The sequence below is a fragment of the Carettochelys insculpta genome, unplaced genomic scaffold (assembly GCF_033958435.1).
Source record: "Carettochelys insculpta isolate YL-2023 unplaced genomic scaffold, ASM3395843v1 scaffold_0039, whole genome shotgun sequence".
NCBI lineage: Eukaryota > Metazoa > Chordata > Testudines > Carettochelyidae > Carettochelys > Carettochelys insculpta.
The window spans coordinates 159945-175213 of record NW_027439076.1 but is presented as its reverse complement, the minus strand read 5'-3'; the positions used below and the strand labels follow the sequence as shown (position 1 = coordinate 175213).

The 15269-nt window shown below is 58.7% G+C and overlaps 3 non-coding genes across 3 annotated transcripts; all 3 read left to right on the top strand.

Annotated features, from left to right (window-relative positions):
• Window positions 1-3494: 3494 nt before the first annotated feature.
• On the top strand, window positions 3495-3568 carry TRNAN-GUU (transfer RNA asparagine (anticodon GUU)). The gene has a single exon. It is a non-coding gene; the product is annotated as a tRNA-Asn (tRNA).
• Window positions 3569-10755: 7187 nt separating this feature from the next.
• TRNAN-GUU (transfer RNA asparagine (anticodon GUU)) lies at window positions 10756-10829 on the top strand. Its single transcript has one exon. It is a non-coding gene; the product is annotated as a tRNA-Asn (tRNA).
• A 3549-nt stretch (window positions 10830-14378) lies between these two features.
• Window positions 14379-14452, top strand: TRNAN-GUU (transfer RNA asparagine (anticodon GUU)). Its single transcript has one exon. It is a non-coding gene; the product is annotated as a tRNA-Asn (tRNA).
• Window positions 14453-15269: the final 817 nt, after the last annotated feature.

Sequence of the window (15269 nt, the reverse complement as noted above, 5' to 3'; positions counted from 1 at the left end):
TGTCTTACTGCAACCCCCCTCCTTTTGCCGCCGCCACCATCACCAGCCTTCCCTTCTGGCCTCTTCCCCAGAAGAGCATGCTGGGCCAGTCCTTCACCATCTAAACTGCACAGCGTTCTTCACATAAAAGAGCGGGAGAAAAGGTCGACAGTCAAACGGTTCCAGCCAACAAATGAGAGACCCCAATTGCAAGGATTTTGGTGCAGGCTTGTAGAACAGACAGAGTAAACAGCCCGCTTGCTAAACAGGTCTCTGACCTCCTCCTCCTCATTTAGCGTGGCTCCGAAGATCTTTTGGGCTCAGTTGAGAGCACAGAGCTTCCACGAGACAGGAGCTGGAATGAAGAGCAATGTGGAAGCCCAGACAGGGCCTTCCTCCAGCTCTCGAGCTCGTGTGGAGGGAACTGCCTCGTTTTCCTTGTGTGAAAGGAGGTTCCACGAAGGAGTTTCTCCACGCATGACACAGTCCTTCGGAGCGAGCAGCCATTGTTTACATGCTCATCTCAACGTTCCCAGCAAAATTCCTCAGAAGGGGACTGGCACCTCTGGAGGCCTTTGCCAGTCGCTTGAGCAGCAGGCTTGTGCAAAGAAAAAGTCAGCCAAGCCCTGCCAAGTCGGCCGGAAGCAAACCTTTGAAGCGCTTGTCCGCAGCCAAAACTCAGAACTTCAGCTCCAAAAATGAGACGTGCCTGGAAGGAGTGGCAAGAAAGTCAGCAAATCGTCAGGCTCTTTCCTCTCCCGCTTCCTTCAGCCACTTGGTCCAAGATTTGGTGCAGACAGAGGAGTTGCGGCAACGATGTGTCTCTCCCTGTGACAATCGAAGAACGTCATCCCTGTCTCATGCCTTGCCAGGGAAGCGCGGCCATGCCGCCCAAGCCTGAGTCCCCTCCCGGCTGAGCCAGCGCACAGCCAGGCGGGCCAAGGGCAGAGTGAAGGGGGCGCCACATCCCGTGCCCCTCAGGGCCAAGCAGAGCTGCCTAGCACCCCAAGAGCCAGTGACAAGACACAAGAAAGCAAGCGCATCCGACTGCAAGAACAAGACGACGAGTGCCCTAACCGGCCATGTACCCGAGGGGCTGACAAGGATACCGAAGGCGAGATGGAGAGCGCAGCGCGAGGAACTGCTGGCGGACGAGCAAGCGGGACTCGGGAAAGATAGAAGGAGCAGACAGCCGATATGGCAAGCGAGCCTGAGAGCGCAGAGAGCTGGACGAAAGGACCGGCACGTCGACAGTCGCCTCGTCCCTTCTCGGAAGGCGTTTGACAGGAGAGATGAGAAAGTCACTCGTCAGGTGTTGGGGTCGTCCGGAGTGGACGGCAGACTGATACGGTTGCTGGAGGATACGGAGGAGGGTGAGGCGGCAGCGGCGAGCATGCGCGCAGAGATGGGAAGTTGGTTTAGAAGGAGGAGAGGTACGAGAGAAGGCGCTCCCCTAGCGCCGTGCGAGTTCATCACGCCCCCTCGAGAGAGCGATGGACAAGATCAAGGAAGAGGGAGAAGGGCTATCTGTGCAGGTCAAGAAAAACACCAAGTTGCGGTCGGCGGGTGAGGTAGTCATCGTGGAAGAAGATGAAGAGAAGCTAGGGAGAAGGGTGCAGGCGCTAAGCGGGGAAGGGAAAGGGCACGGGCCCATTCTGACCATCGCTTGGTAATTGGCGATAAGGAAATAGGGAGGAAGATCAGCGGCGAGGGGCTCGAAGGAGACAACGTAGAGAAGTTCACGCATCCGGCTAGGGGCGTAACGTATGATGTGGACTGGAAGAAGAAACTAGCGCCTAGGAGCGTGAAAGCAAGAGCGAGTTTGAAGGCGACGGATCAGATCTGGCAAAGCGAAAGGCAGAAAGCGGAGCGCTCAGCAGCATGTTGTCCGTCTGGGAGAGGTGGGTGAAAAGGCAAGTTTCAGCGAGAAGGTTCGTGGCGTTGGAGAGGAGTTGTTGGAGCAGGATGCTGAGAATAGGCTGGGCGCAGAAGGTCACCAAGGAGGAATTGTATGGGAAGATTCAGCCCAAAGGGAATCTGCTCCAGAAGGTTCCCCCAGTGGAAGTTCCAGGTCTCCGGGCTTATTTGCCAGAGGAAGGACGACTTGAAAAATGGAGAGCCCGGTATTGGGCATAACGGTGGGTTCGAATAGGAGAGGCAGAGCCCAGAGAGAACAGGGAGCCGATGGATCAGCTTGGCACGGAGCTCGTCTACAGCAAGCAGGGCGCTCCACGCTCGAGAGGGAAAGATGGAAGGCGCTAGTGAGACGGGCATTGGACACCAACGGGCGCTGAGCCCATGGTTGATGAGGACGATGGCAAGAGCCTCCCTGGTGTGTTCCCTCAGCAGGGGCCCGCCCACCTTTCTGGGCAGGAAAAGAGAGCCGGCAACCAGTGATGCTTCGGGCCGGCCAGGGAGCCAGGAGGCTGCGACCTCTCGCACATCAGCCCTTGACTTTCCAGCAGGCCATCACGGGCACGTGTCAGGACCAATGGCACGCAAATGAATGGCATTGGACAGGCGGGGCGAAAGAGCCCACCAATCGAGCCGATGGTGGCGTGCCCTTGGCATGCCAAAGGAGCCCTGATGGAAAATGGGCAGAAAGAGGGCCTGTGCTTCCCCTTTCTGGCCTCGAGCTCCCAGAGCCTCCCTCCTTGGTGCACTCCCTGTGCAGCCGCTCCCCCTTCTGCGTGGGAAAAGGGGATGAGGAAGCTCTCTTGCTTCACGACGCTTGAGGAGACGGAGACGGAGACGGCGACGGAGACGGAGAGGGAGACGGGAGGCCTTCATCTCTCACGGGTGCGCTTGACTTGTGGGCAAGCAGCCACACCACTTCAGGGCCTCGGGCAGTGCTTGACAAGCTGTGTGCCGCCGGTCACAGGCCGCCCCCTGGGCTTCCACGCGCGTCCCATCAGACCTTCTCTTTCCAATTGCCCATGCGCAGGATGGCCAGAGTCCACTGGTTTCCGTCAACCTCCTCTTTCTTCCCACCTTTCTTAGGCAAGCGACACGCACGTAAAGCAAGGACACGTCGAGAGAGATGCACGTTCCTTGCGCACCACGCTGAGGCTGAGAGCCGTGTGCTCCCTCCGCCTCCATTCTAGGGGCTGCTATGGAAGAATGGGCACACCCCACAAGTCCTCAGGAGGCAAGGGCATTGAGCAAAAGTAGCCTCTGGCAGGAGACCACCTGGCTTCAAAGCCTCTTGTGGCTCACGCAGACGAAGGAGGGTCACTCCCGCGTCCTGTTTGCTCGCCTGCAGTGCCCAGCGCTGGGGCAAGAGTCTTGGCCGCCTGTGGGCTTCAGCCTGAATCAAAAGGCCACGAGAGGCAGGGCTAGCAGAGAATGGTTTCGATCCATCGACCTCTGGGTTATGGGCCCAGCACGCTCCCGCTGCGCCACTCTGCTCAGCGCAGGTGCTGGGACCCAGCGGGCAGCCTGGTGCTTCTCCTGCACCGATTGCCTGACGGCAAGGCGAGCACTGTGCTCGGAGGTGGCGCAAGCTGCCCGCAGGTGTCTCTGTGGCGCAATGGGTCAGCGCGTTCGGCTGTTAACCGAAAGGATGGTGGTTCGAGCCCACCCGGAGGCGGCGCGGTTAGGTGCCTGATGCTGTCTGCCCCTGTCTTACTGCAACCCCCCTCCTTTTGCCGCCGCCGCCACCACCACCAGCCTTCCCTTCTGGCCTCTTCCCCAGAAGAGCATGCTGGGCCAGTCCTTCACCATCTAAACTGCACAGCGTTCTTCACATAAAAGAGCGGGAGAAAAGGTCGACAGTCAAACGGTTCCAGCCAACAAATGAGAGACCCCAATTGCAAGGATTTTGGTGCAGGCTTGTAGAACAGACAGAGTAAACAGCCCGCTTGCTAAACAGGTCTCTGACCTCCTCCTCCTCCTCCTCCTCCTCCTCCTCATTTAGCGTGGCTCCGAAGATCTTTTGGGCTCAGTTGAGAGCACAGAGCTTCCACGAGACAGGAGCTGGAATGAAGAGCAATGTGGAAGCCCAGACAGGGCCTTCCTCCAGCTCTCGAGCTCGTGTGGAGGGAACTGCCTCGTTTTCCTTGTGTGAAAGGAGGTTCCACGAAGGAGTTTCTCCACGCATGACACAGTCCTTCGGAGCGAGCAGCCATTGTTTACATGCTCATCTCAACGTTCCCAGCAAAATTCCTCAGAAGGGGACTGGCACCTCTGGAGGCCTTTGCCAGTCGCTTGAGCAGCAGGCTTGTGCAAAGAAAAAGTCAGCCAAGCCCTGCCAAGTCGGCCGGAAGCAAACCTTTGAAGCGCTTGTCCGCAGCCAAAACTCAGAACTTCAGCTCCAAAAATGAGACGTGCCTGGAAGGAGTGGCAAGAAAGTCAGCAAATCGTCAGGCTCTTTCCTCTCCCGCTTCCTTCAGCCACTTGGTCCAAGATTTGGTGCAGACAGAGGAGTTGCGGCAACGATGTGTCTCTCCCTGTGACAATCGAAGAACGTCATCCCTGTCTCATGCCTTGCCAGGGAAGCGCGGCCATGCCGCCCAAGCCTGAGTCCCCTCCCGGCTGAGCCAGCGCACAGCCAGGCGGGCCAAGGGCAGAGTGAAGGGGGCGCCACATCCCGTGCCCCTCAGGGCCAAGCAGAGCTGCCTAGCACCCCAAGAGCCAGTGACAAGACACAAGAAAGCAAGCGCATCCGACTGCAAGAACAAGACGACGAGTGCCCTAACCGGCCATGTACCCGAGGGGCTGACAAGGATACCGAAGGCGAGATGGAGAGCGCAGCGCGAGGAACTGCTGGCGGACGAGCAAGCGGGACTCGGGAAAGATAGAAGGAGCAGACAGCCGATATGGCAAGCGAGCCTGAGAGCGCAGAGAGCTGGACGAAAGGACCGGCACGTCGACAGTCGCCTCGTCCCTTCTCGGAAGGCGTTTGACAGGAGAGATGAGAAAGTCACTCGTCAGGTGTTGGGGTCGTCCGGAGTGGACGGCAGACTGATACGGTTGCTGGAGGATACGGAGGAGGGTGAGGCGGCAGCGGCGAGCATGCGCGCAGAGATGGGAAGTTGGTTTAGAAGGAGGAGAGGTACGAGAGAAGGCGCTCCCCTAGCGCCGTGCGAGTTCATCACGCCCCCTCGAGAGAGCGATGGACAAGATCAAGGAAGAGGGAGAAGGGCTATCTGTGCAGGTCAAGAAAAACACCAAGTTGCGGTCGGCGGGTGAGGTAGTCATCGTGGAAGAAGATGAAGAGAAGCTAGGGAGAAGGGTGCAGGCGCTAAGCGGGGAAGGGAAAGGGCACGGGCCCATTCTGACCATCGCTTGGTAATTGGCGATAAGGAAATAGGGAGGAAGATCAGCGGCGAGGGGCTCGAAGGAGACAACGTAGAGAAGTTCACGCATCCGGCTAGGGGCGGAACGTATGATGTGGACTGGAAGAAGAAACTAGCGCCTAGGAGCGTGAAAGCAAGAGCGAGTTTGAAGGCGACGGATCAGATCTGGCAAAGCGAAAGGCAGAAAGCGGAGCGCTCAGCAGCATGTTGTCCGTCTGGGAGAGGTGGGTGAAAAGGCAAGTTTCAGCGAGAAGGTTCGTGGCGTTGGAGAGGAGTTGTTGGAGCAGGATGCTGAGAATAGGCTGGGCGCAGAAGGTCACCAAGGAGGAATTGTATGGGAAGATTCAGCCCAAAGGGAATCTGCTCCAGAAGGTTCCCCCAGTGGAAGTTCCAGGTCTCCGGGCTTATTTGCCAGAGGAAGGACGACTTGAAAAATGGAGAGCCCGGTATTGGGCATAACGGTGGGTTCGAATAGGAGAGGCAGAGCCCAGAGAGAACAGGGAGCCGATGGATCAGCTTGGCACGGAGCTCGTCTACAGCAAGCAGGGCGCTCCACGCTCGAGAGGGAAAGATGGAAGGCGCTAGTGAGACGGGCATTGGACACCAACGGGCGCTGAGCCCATGGTTGATGAGGACGATGGCAAGAGCCTCCCTGGTGTGTTCCCTCAGCAGGGGCCCGCCCACCTTTCTGGGCAGGAAAAGAGAGCCGGCAACCAGTGATGCTTCGGGCCGGCCAGGGAGCCAGGAGGCTGCGACCTCTCGCACATCAGCCCTTGACTTTCCAGCAGGCCATCACGGGCACGTGTCAGGACCAATGGCACGCAAATGAATGGCATTGGACAGGCGGGGCGAAAGAGCCCACCAATCGAGCCGATGGTGGCGTGCCCTTGGCATGCCAAAGGAGCCCTGATGGAAAATGGGCAGAAAGAGGGCCTGTGCTTCCCCTTTCTGGCCTCGAGCTCCCAGAGCCTCCCTCCTTGGTGCACTCCCTGTGCAGCCGCTCCCCCTTCTGCGTGGGAAAAGGGGATGAGGAAGCTCTCTTGCTTCACGACGCTTGAGGAGACGGAGACGGAGACGGAGACGGAGACGGCGACGGAGACGGAGAGGGAGACGGGAGGCCTTCATCTCTCACGGGTGCGCTTGACTTGTGGGCAAGCAGCCACACCACTTCAGGGCCTCGGGCAGTGCTTGACAAGCTGTGTCCCGCCGGTCACAGGCCGCCCCCTGGGCTTCCACGCGCGTCCCATCAGACCTTCTCTTTCCAATTGCCCATGCGCAGGATGGCCAGAGTCCACTGGTTTCCGTCAACCTCCTCTTTCTTCCCACCTTTCTTAGGCAAGCGACACGCACGTAAAGCAAGGACACGTCGAGAGAGATGCACGTTCCTTGCGCACCACGCTGAGGCTGAGAGCCGTGTGCTCCCTCCGCCTCCATTCTAGGGGCTGCTATGGAAGAATGGGCACACCCCACAAGTCCTCAGGAGGCAAGGGCATTGAGCAAAAGTAGCCTCTGGCAGGAGACCACCTGGCTTCAAAGCCTCTTGTGGCTCACGCAGACGAAGGAGGGTCACTCCCGCGTCCTGTTTGCTCGCCTGCAGTGCCCAGCGCTGGGGCAAGAGTCTTGGCCGCCTGTGGGCTTCAGCCTGAATCAAAAGGCCACGAGAGGCAGGGCTAGCAGAGAATGGTTTCGATCCATCGACCTCTGGGTTATGGGCCCAGCACGCTCCCGCTGCGCCACTCTGCTCAGCGCAGGGGCTGGGGCCCAGCGGGCAGCCTGGTGCTTCTCCTGCACCGATTGCCTGACGGCAAGGCGAGCACTGTGCTCGGAGGTGGCGCAAGCTGCCCGCAGGTGTCTCTGTGGCGCAATGGGTCAGCGCGTTCGGCTGTTAACCGAAAGGATGGTGGTTCGAGCCCACGCGGAGGCGGCGCGGTTAGGTGCCTGATGCTGTCTGCCCCTGTCTTACTGCAACCCCCCTCCTTTTGCCGCCACCACCACCACCAGCCTTCCCTTCTGGCCTCTTCCCCAGAAGAGCATGCTGGGCCAGTCCTTCACCATCTAAACTGCACAGCGTTCTTCACATAAAAGAGCGGGAGAAAAGGTCGACAGTCAAACGGTTCCAGCCAACAAATGAGAGACCCCAATTGCAAGGATTTTGGTGCAGGCTTGTAGAACAGACAGAGTAAACAGCCCGCTTGCTAAACAGGTCTCTGACCTCCTCCTCCTCCTCCTCCTCCTCCTCCTCATTTAGCGTGGCTCCGAAGATCTTTTGGGCTCAGTTGAGAGCACAGAGCTTCCACGAGACAGGAGCTGGAATGAAGAGCAATGTGGAAGCCCAGACAGGGCCTTCCTCCAGCTCTCGAGCTCGTGTGGGGGGAACTGCCTCGTTTTCCTTGTGTGAAAGGAGGTTCCACGAAGGAGTTTCTCCACGCATGACACAGTCCTTCGGAGCGAGCAGCCATTGTTTACATGCTCATCTCAACGTTCCCAGCAAAATTCCTCAGAAGGGGACTGGCACCTCTGGAGGCCTTTGCCAGTCGCTTGAGCAGCAGGCTTGTGCAAAGAAAAAGTCAGCCAAGCCCTGCCAAGTCGGCCGGAAGCAAACCTTTGAAGCGCTTGTCCGCAGCCAAAACTCAGAACTTCAGCTCCAAAAATGAGACGTGCCTGGAAGGAGTGGCAAGAAAGTCAGCAAATCGTCAGGCTCTTTCCTCTCCCGCTTCCTTCAGCCACTTGGTCCAAGATTTGGTGCAGACAGAGGAGTTGCGGCAACGATGTGTCTCTCCCTGTGACAATCGAAGAACGTCATCCCTGTCTCATGCCTTGCCAGGGAAGCGCGGCCATGCCGCCCAAGCCTGAGTCCCCTCCCGGCTGAGCCAGCGCACAGCCAGGCGGGCCAAGGGCAGAGTGAAGGGGGCGCCACATCCCGTGCCCCTCAGGGCCAAGCAGAGCTGCCTAGCACCCCAAGAGCCAGTGACAAGACACAAGAAAGCAAGCGCATCCGACTGCAAGAACAAGACGACGAGTGCCCTAACCGGCCATGTACCCGAGGGGCTGACAAGGATACCGAAGGCGAGATGGAGAGCGCAGCGCGAGGAACTGCTGGCGGACGAGCAAGCGGGACTCGGGAAAGATAGAAGGAGCAGACAGCCGATATGGCAAGCGAGCCTGAGAGCGCAGAGAGCTGGACGAAAGGACCGGCACGTCGACAGTCGCCTCGTCCCTTCTCGGAAGGCGTTTGACAGGAGAGATGAGAAAGTCACTCGTCAGGTGTTGGGGTCGTCCGGAGTGGACGGCAGACTGATACGGTTGCTGGAGGATACGGAGGAGGGTGAGGCGGCAGCGGCGAGCATGCGCGCAGAGATGGGAAGTTGGTTTAGAAGGAGGAGAGGTACGAGAGAAGGCGCTCCCCTAGCGCCGTGCGAGTTCATCACGCCCCCTCGAGAGAGCGATGGACAAGATCAAGGAAGAGGGAGAAGGGCTATCTGTGCAGGTCAAGAAAAACACCAAGTTGCGGTCGGCGGGTGAGGTAGTCATCGTGGAAGAAGATGAAGAGAAGCTAGGGAGAAGGGTGCAGGCGCTAAGCGGGGAAGGGAAAGGGCACGGGCCCATTCTGACCATCGCTTGGTAATTGGCGATAAGGAAATAGGGAGGAAGATCAGCGGCGAGGGGCTCGAAGGAGACAACGTAGAGAAGTTCACGCATCCGGCTAGGGGCGTAACGTATGATGTGGACTGGAAGAAGAAACTAGCGCCTAGGAGCGTGAAAGCAAGAGCGAGTTTGAAGGCGACGGATCAGATCTGGCAAAGCGAAAGGCAGAAAGCGGAGCGCTCAGCAGCATGTTGTCCGTCTGGGAGAGGTGGGTGAAAAGGCAAGTTTCAGCGAGAAGGTTCGTGGCGTTGGAGAGGAGTTGTTGGAGCAGGATGCTGAGAATAGGCTGGGCGCAGAAGGTCACCAAGGAGGAATTGTATGGGAAGATTCAGCCCAAAGGGAATCTGCTCCAGAAGGTTCCCCCAGTGGAAGTTCCAGGTCTCCGGGCTTATTTGCCAGAGGAAGGACGACTTGAAAAATGGAGAGCCCGGTATTGGGCATAACGGTGGGTTCGAATAGGAGAGGCAGAGCCCAGAGAGAACAGGGAGCCGATGGATCAGCTTGGCACGGAGCTCGTCTACAGCAAGCAGGGCGCTCCACGCTCGAGAGGGAAAGATGGAAGGCGCTAGTGAGACGGGCATTGGACACCAACGGGCGCTGAGCCCATGGTTGATGAGGACGATGGCAAGAGCCTCCCTGGTGTGTTCCCTCAGCAGGGGCCCGCCCACCTTTCTGGGCAGGAAAAGAGAGCCGGCAACCAGTGATGCTTCGGGCCGGCCAGGGAGCCAGGAGGCTGCGACCTCTCGCACATCAGCCCTTGACTTTCCAGCAGGCCATCACGGGCACGTGTCAGGACCAATGGCACGCAAATGAATGGCATTGGACAGGCGGGGCGAAAGAGCCCACCAATCGAGCCGATGGTGGCGTGCCCTTGGCATGCCAAAGGAGCCCTGATGGAAAATGGGCAGAAAGAGGGCCTGTGCTTCCCCTTTCTGGCCTCGAGCTCCCAGAGCCTCCCTCCTTGGTGCACTCCCTGTGCAGCCGCTCCCCCTTCTGCGTGGGAAAAGGGGATGAGGAAGCTCTCTTGCTTCACGACGCTTGAGGAGACGGAGACGGAGACGGAGACGGAGACGGCGACGGAGACGGAGAGGGAGACGGGAGGCCTTCATCTCTCACGGGTGCGCTTGACTTGTGGGCAAGCAGCCACACCACTTCAGGGCCTCGGGCAGTGCTTGACAAGCTGTGTCCCGCCGGTCACAGGCCGCCCCCTGGGCTTCCACGCGCGTCCCATCAGACCTTCTCTTTCCAATTGCCCATGCGCAGGATGGCCAGAGTCCACTGGTTTCCGTCAACCTCCTCTTTCTTCCCACCTTTCTTAGGCAAGCGACACGCACGTAAAGCAAGGACACGTCGAGAGAGATGCACGTTCCTTGCGCACCACGCTGAGGCTGAGAGCCGTGTGCTCCCTCCGCCTCCATTCTAGGGGCTGCTATGGAAGAATGGGCACACCCCACAAGTCCTCAGGAGGCAAGGGCATTGAGCAAAAGTAGCCTCTGGCAGGAGACCACCTGGCTTCAAAGCCTCTTGTGGCTCACGCAGACGAAGGAGGGTCACTCCCGCGTCCTGTTTGCTCGCCTGCAGTGCCCAGCGCTGGGGCAAGAGTCTTGGCCGCCTGTGGGCTTCAGCCTGAATCAAAAGGCCACGAGAGGCAGGGCTAGCAGAGAATGGTTTCGATCCATCGACCTCTGGGTTATGGGCCCAGCACGCTCCCGCTGCGCCACTCTGCTCAGCGCATGGGCTCGGGCCCAGCAGGCAGCCTGGTGCTTCTCCTGCACCGATTGCCTGACGGCAAGGCGAGCACTGTGCTCGGAGGTGGCGCAAGCTGCCCGCAGGTGTCTCTGTGGCGCAATGGGTCAGCGCGTTCGGCTGTTAACCGAAAGGATGGTGGTTCGAGCCCACCCGGAGGCGGCGCGGTTAGGTGCCTGATGCTGTCTGCCCCTGTCTTACTGCAACCCCCCTCCTTTTGCCGCCACCACCACCACCAGCCTTCCCTTCTGGCCTCTTCCCCAGAAGAGCATGCTGGGCCAGTCCTTCACCATCTAAACTGCACAGCGTTCTTCACATAAAAGAGCGGGAGAAAAGGTCGACAGTCAAACGGTTCCAGCCAACAAATGAGAGACCCCAATTGCAAGGATTTTGGTGCAGGCTTGTAGAACAGACAGAGTAAACAGCCCGCTTGCTAAACAGGTCTCTGACCTCCTCCTCCTCCTCCTCCTCCTCATTTAGCGTGGCTCCGAAGATCTTTTGGGCTCAGTTGAGAGCACAGAGCTTCCACGAGACAGGAGCTGGAATGAAGAGCAATGTGGAAGCCCAGACAGGGCCTTCCTCCAGCTCTCGAGCTCGTGTGGAGGGAACTGCCTCGTTTTCCTTGTGTGAAAGGAGGTTCCACGAAGGAGTTTCTCCACGCATGACACAGTCCTTCGGAGCGAGCAGCCATTGTTTACATGCTCATCTCAACGTTCCCAGCAAAATTCCTCAGAAGGGGACTGGCACCTCTGGAGGCCTTTGCCAGTCGCTTGAGCAGCAGGCTTGTGCAAAGAAAAAGTCAGCCAAGCCCTGCCAAGTCGGCCGGAAGCAAACCTTTGAAGCGCTTGTCCGCAGCCAAAACTCAGAACTTCAGCTCCAAAAATGAGACGTGCCTGGAAGGAGTGGCAAGAAAGTCAGCAAATCGTCAGGCTCTTTCCTCTCCCGCTTCCTTCAGCCACTTGGTCCAAGATTTGGTGCAGACAGAGGAGTTGCGGCAACGATGTGTCTCTCCCTGTGACAATCGAAGAACGTCATCCCTGTCTCATGCCTTGCCAGGGAAGCGCGGCCATGCCGCCCAAGCCTGAGTCCCCTCCCGGCTGAGCCAGCGCACAGCCAGGCGGGCCAAGGGCAGAGTGAAGGGGGCGCCACATCCCGTGCCCCTCAGGGCCAAGCAGAGCTGCCTAGCACCCCAAGAGCCAGTGACAAGACACAAGAAAGCAAGCGCATCCGACTGCAAGAACAAGACGACGAGTGCCCTAACCGGCCATGTACCCGAGGGGCTGACAAGGATACCGAAGGCGAGATGGAGAGCGCAGCGCGAGGAACTGCTGGCGGACGAGCAAGCGGGACTCGGGAAAGATAGAAGGAGCAGACAGCCGATATGGCAAGCGAGCCTGAGAGCGCAGAGAGCTGGACGAAAGGACCGGCACGTCGACAGTCGCCTCGTCCCTTCTCGGAAGGCGTTTGACAGGAGAGATGAGAAAGTCACTCGTCAGGTGTTGGGGTCGTCCGGAGTGGACGGCAGACTGATACGGTTGCTGGAAGATACGGAGGAGGGTGAGGCGGCAGCGGCGAGCATGCGCGCAGAGATGGGAAGTTGGTTTAGAAGGAGGAGAGGTACGAGAGAAGGCGCTCCCCTAGCGCCGTGCGAGTTCATCACGCCCCCTCGAGAGAGCGATGGACAAGATCAAGGAAGAGGGAGAAGGGCTATCTGTGCAGGTCAAGAAAAACACCAAGTTGCGGTCGGCGGGTGAGGTAGTCATCGTGGAAGAAGATGAAGAGAAGCTAGGGAGAAGGGTGCAGGCGCTAAGCGGGGAAGGGAAAGGGCACGGGCCCATTCTGACCATCGCTTGGTAATTGGCGATAAGGAAATAGGGAGGAAGATCAGCGGCGAGGGGCTCGAAGGAGACAACGTAGAGAAGTTCACGCATCCGGCTAGGGGCGTAACGTATGATGTGGACTGGAAGAAGAAACTAGCGCCTAGGAGCGTGAAAGCAAGAGCGAGTTTGAAGGCGACGGATCAGATCTGGCAAAGCGAAAGGCAGAAAGCGGAGCGCTCAGCAGCATGTTGTCCGTCTGGGAGAGGTGGGTGAAAAGGCAAGTTTCAGCGAGAAGGTTCGTGGCGTTGGAGAGGAGTTGTTGGAGCAGGATGCTGAGAATAGGCTGGGCGCAGAAGGTCACCAAGGAGGAATTGTATGGGAAGATTCAGCCCAAAGGGAATCTGCTCCAGAAGGTTCCCCCAGTGGAAGTTCCAGGTCTCCGGGCTTATTTGCCAGAGGAAGGACGACTTGAAAAATGGAGAGCCCGGTATTGGGCATAACGGTGGGTTCGAATAGGAGAGGCAGAGCCCAGAGAGAACAGGGAGCCGATGGATCAGCTTGGCACGGAGCTCGTCTACAGCAAGCAGGGCGCTCCACGCTCGAGAGGGAAAGATGGAAGGCGCTAGTGAGACGGGCATTGGACACCAACGGGCGCTGAGCCCATGGTTGATGAGGACGATGGCAAGAGCCTCCCTGGTGTGTTCCCTCAGCAGGGGCCCGCCCACCTTTCTGGGCAGGAAAAGAGAGCCGGCAACCAGTGATGCTTCGGGCCGGCCAGGGAGCCAGGAGGCTGCGACCTCTCGCACATCAGCCCTTGACTTTCCAGCAGGCCATCACGGGCACGTGTCAGGACCAATGGCACGCAAATGAATGGCATTGGACAGGCGGGGCGAAAGAGCCCACCAATCGAGCCGATGGTGGCGTGCCCTTGGCATGCCAAAGGAGCCCTGATGGAAAATGGGCAGAAAGAGGGCCTGTGCTTCCCCTTTCTGGCCTCGAGCTCCCAGAGCCTCCCTCCTTGGTGCACTCCCTGTGCAGCCGCTCCCCCTTCTGCGTGGGAAAAGGGGATGAGGAAGCTCTCTTGCTTCACGACGCTTGAGGAGACGGAGACGGAGACGGAGACGGAGACGGCGACGGAGACGGAGAGGGAGACGGGAGGCCTTCATCTCTCACGGGTGCGCTTGACTTGTGGGCAAGCAGCCACACCACTTCAGGGCCTCGGGCAGTGCTTGACAAGCTGTGTCCCGCCGGTCACAGGCCGCCCCCTGGGCTTCCACGCGCGTCCCATCAGACCTTCTCTTTCCAATTGCCCATGCGCAGGATGGCCAGAGTCCACTGGTTTCCGTCAACCTCCTCTTTCTTCCCACCTTTCTTAGGCAAGCGACACGCACGTAAAGCAAGGACACGTCGAGAGAGATGCACGTTCCTTGCGCACCACGCTGAGGCTGAGAGCCGTGTGCTCCCTCCGCCTCCATTCTAGGGGCTGCTATGGAAGAATGGGCACACCCCACAAGTCCTCAGGAGGCAAGGGCATTGAGCAAAAGTAGCCTCTGGCAGGAGACCACCTGGCTTCAAAGCCTCTTGTGGCTCACGCAGACGAAGGAGGGTCACTCCCGCGTCCTGTTTGCTCGCCTGCAGTGCCCAGCGCTGGGGCAAGAGTCTTGGCCGCCTGTGGGCTTCAGCCTGAATCAAAAGGCCACGAGAGGCAGGGCTAGCAGAGAATGGTTTCGATCCATCGACCTCTGGTTTATGGGCCCAGCACGCTCCCGCTGCGCCACTCTGCTCAGCGCAGGGGCTGGGGCCCAGCGGGCAGCCTGGTGCTTCTCCTGCACCGATTGCCTGACGGCAAGGCGAGCACTGTGCTCGGAGGTGGCGCAAGCTGCCCGCAGGTGTCTCTGTGGCGCAATGGGTCAGCGCGTTCGGCTGTTAACCGAAAGGATGGTGGTTCGAGCCCACCCGGAGGCGGCGCGGTTAGGTGCCTGATGCTGTCTGCCCCTGTCTTACTGCAACCCCCCTCCTTTTGCCGCCACCACCACCACCAGCCTTCCCTTCTGGCCTCTTCCCCAGAAGAGCATGCTGGGCCAGTCCTTCACCATCTAAACTGCACAGCGTTCTTCACATAAAAGAGCGGGAGAAAAGGTCGACAGTCAAACGGTTCCAGCCAACAAATGAGAGACCCCAATTGCAAGGATTTTGGTGCAGGCTTGTAGAACAGACAGAGTAAACAGCCCGCTTGCTAAACAGGTCTCTGACCTCCTCCTCCTCCTCCTCCTCCTCCTCCTCATTTAGCGTGGCTCCGAAGATCTTTTGGGCTCAGTTGAGAGCACAGAGCTTCCACGAGACAGGAGCTGGAATGAAGAGCAATGTGGAAGCCCAGACAGGGCCTTCCTCCAGCTCTCGAGCTCGTGTGGAGGGAACTGCCTCGTTTTCCTTGTGTGAAAGGAGGTTCCACGAAGGAGTTTCTCCACGCATGACACAGTCCTTCGGAGCGAGCAGCCATTGTTTACATGCTCATCTCAACGTTCCCAGCAAAATTCCTCAGAAGGGGACTGGCACCTCTGGAGGCCTTTGCCAGTCGCTTGAGCAGCAGGCTTGTGCAAAGAAAAAGTCAGCCAAGCCCTGCCAAGTCGGCCGGAAGCAAACCTTTGAAGCGCTTGTCCGCAGCCAAAACTCAGAACTTCAGCTCCAAAAATGAGACGTGCCTGGAAGGAGTGGCAAGAAAGTCAGCAAATCGTCAGGCTCTTTCCTCTCCCGCTTCCTTCAGCCACTTGGTCCAAGATTT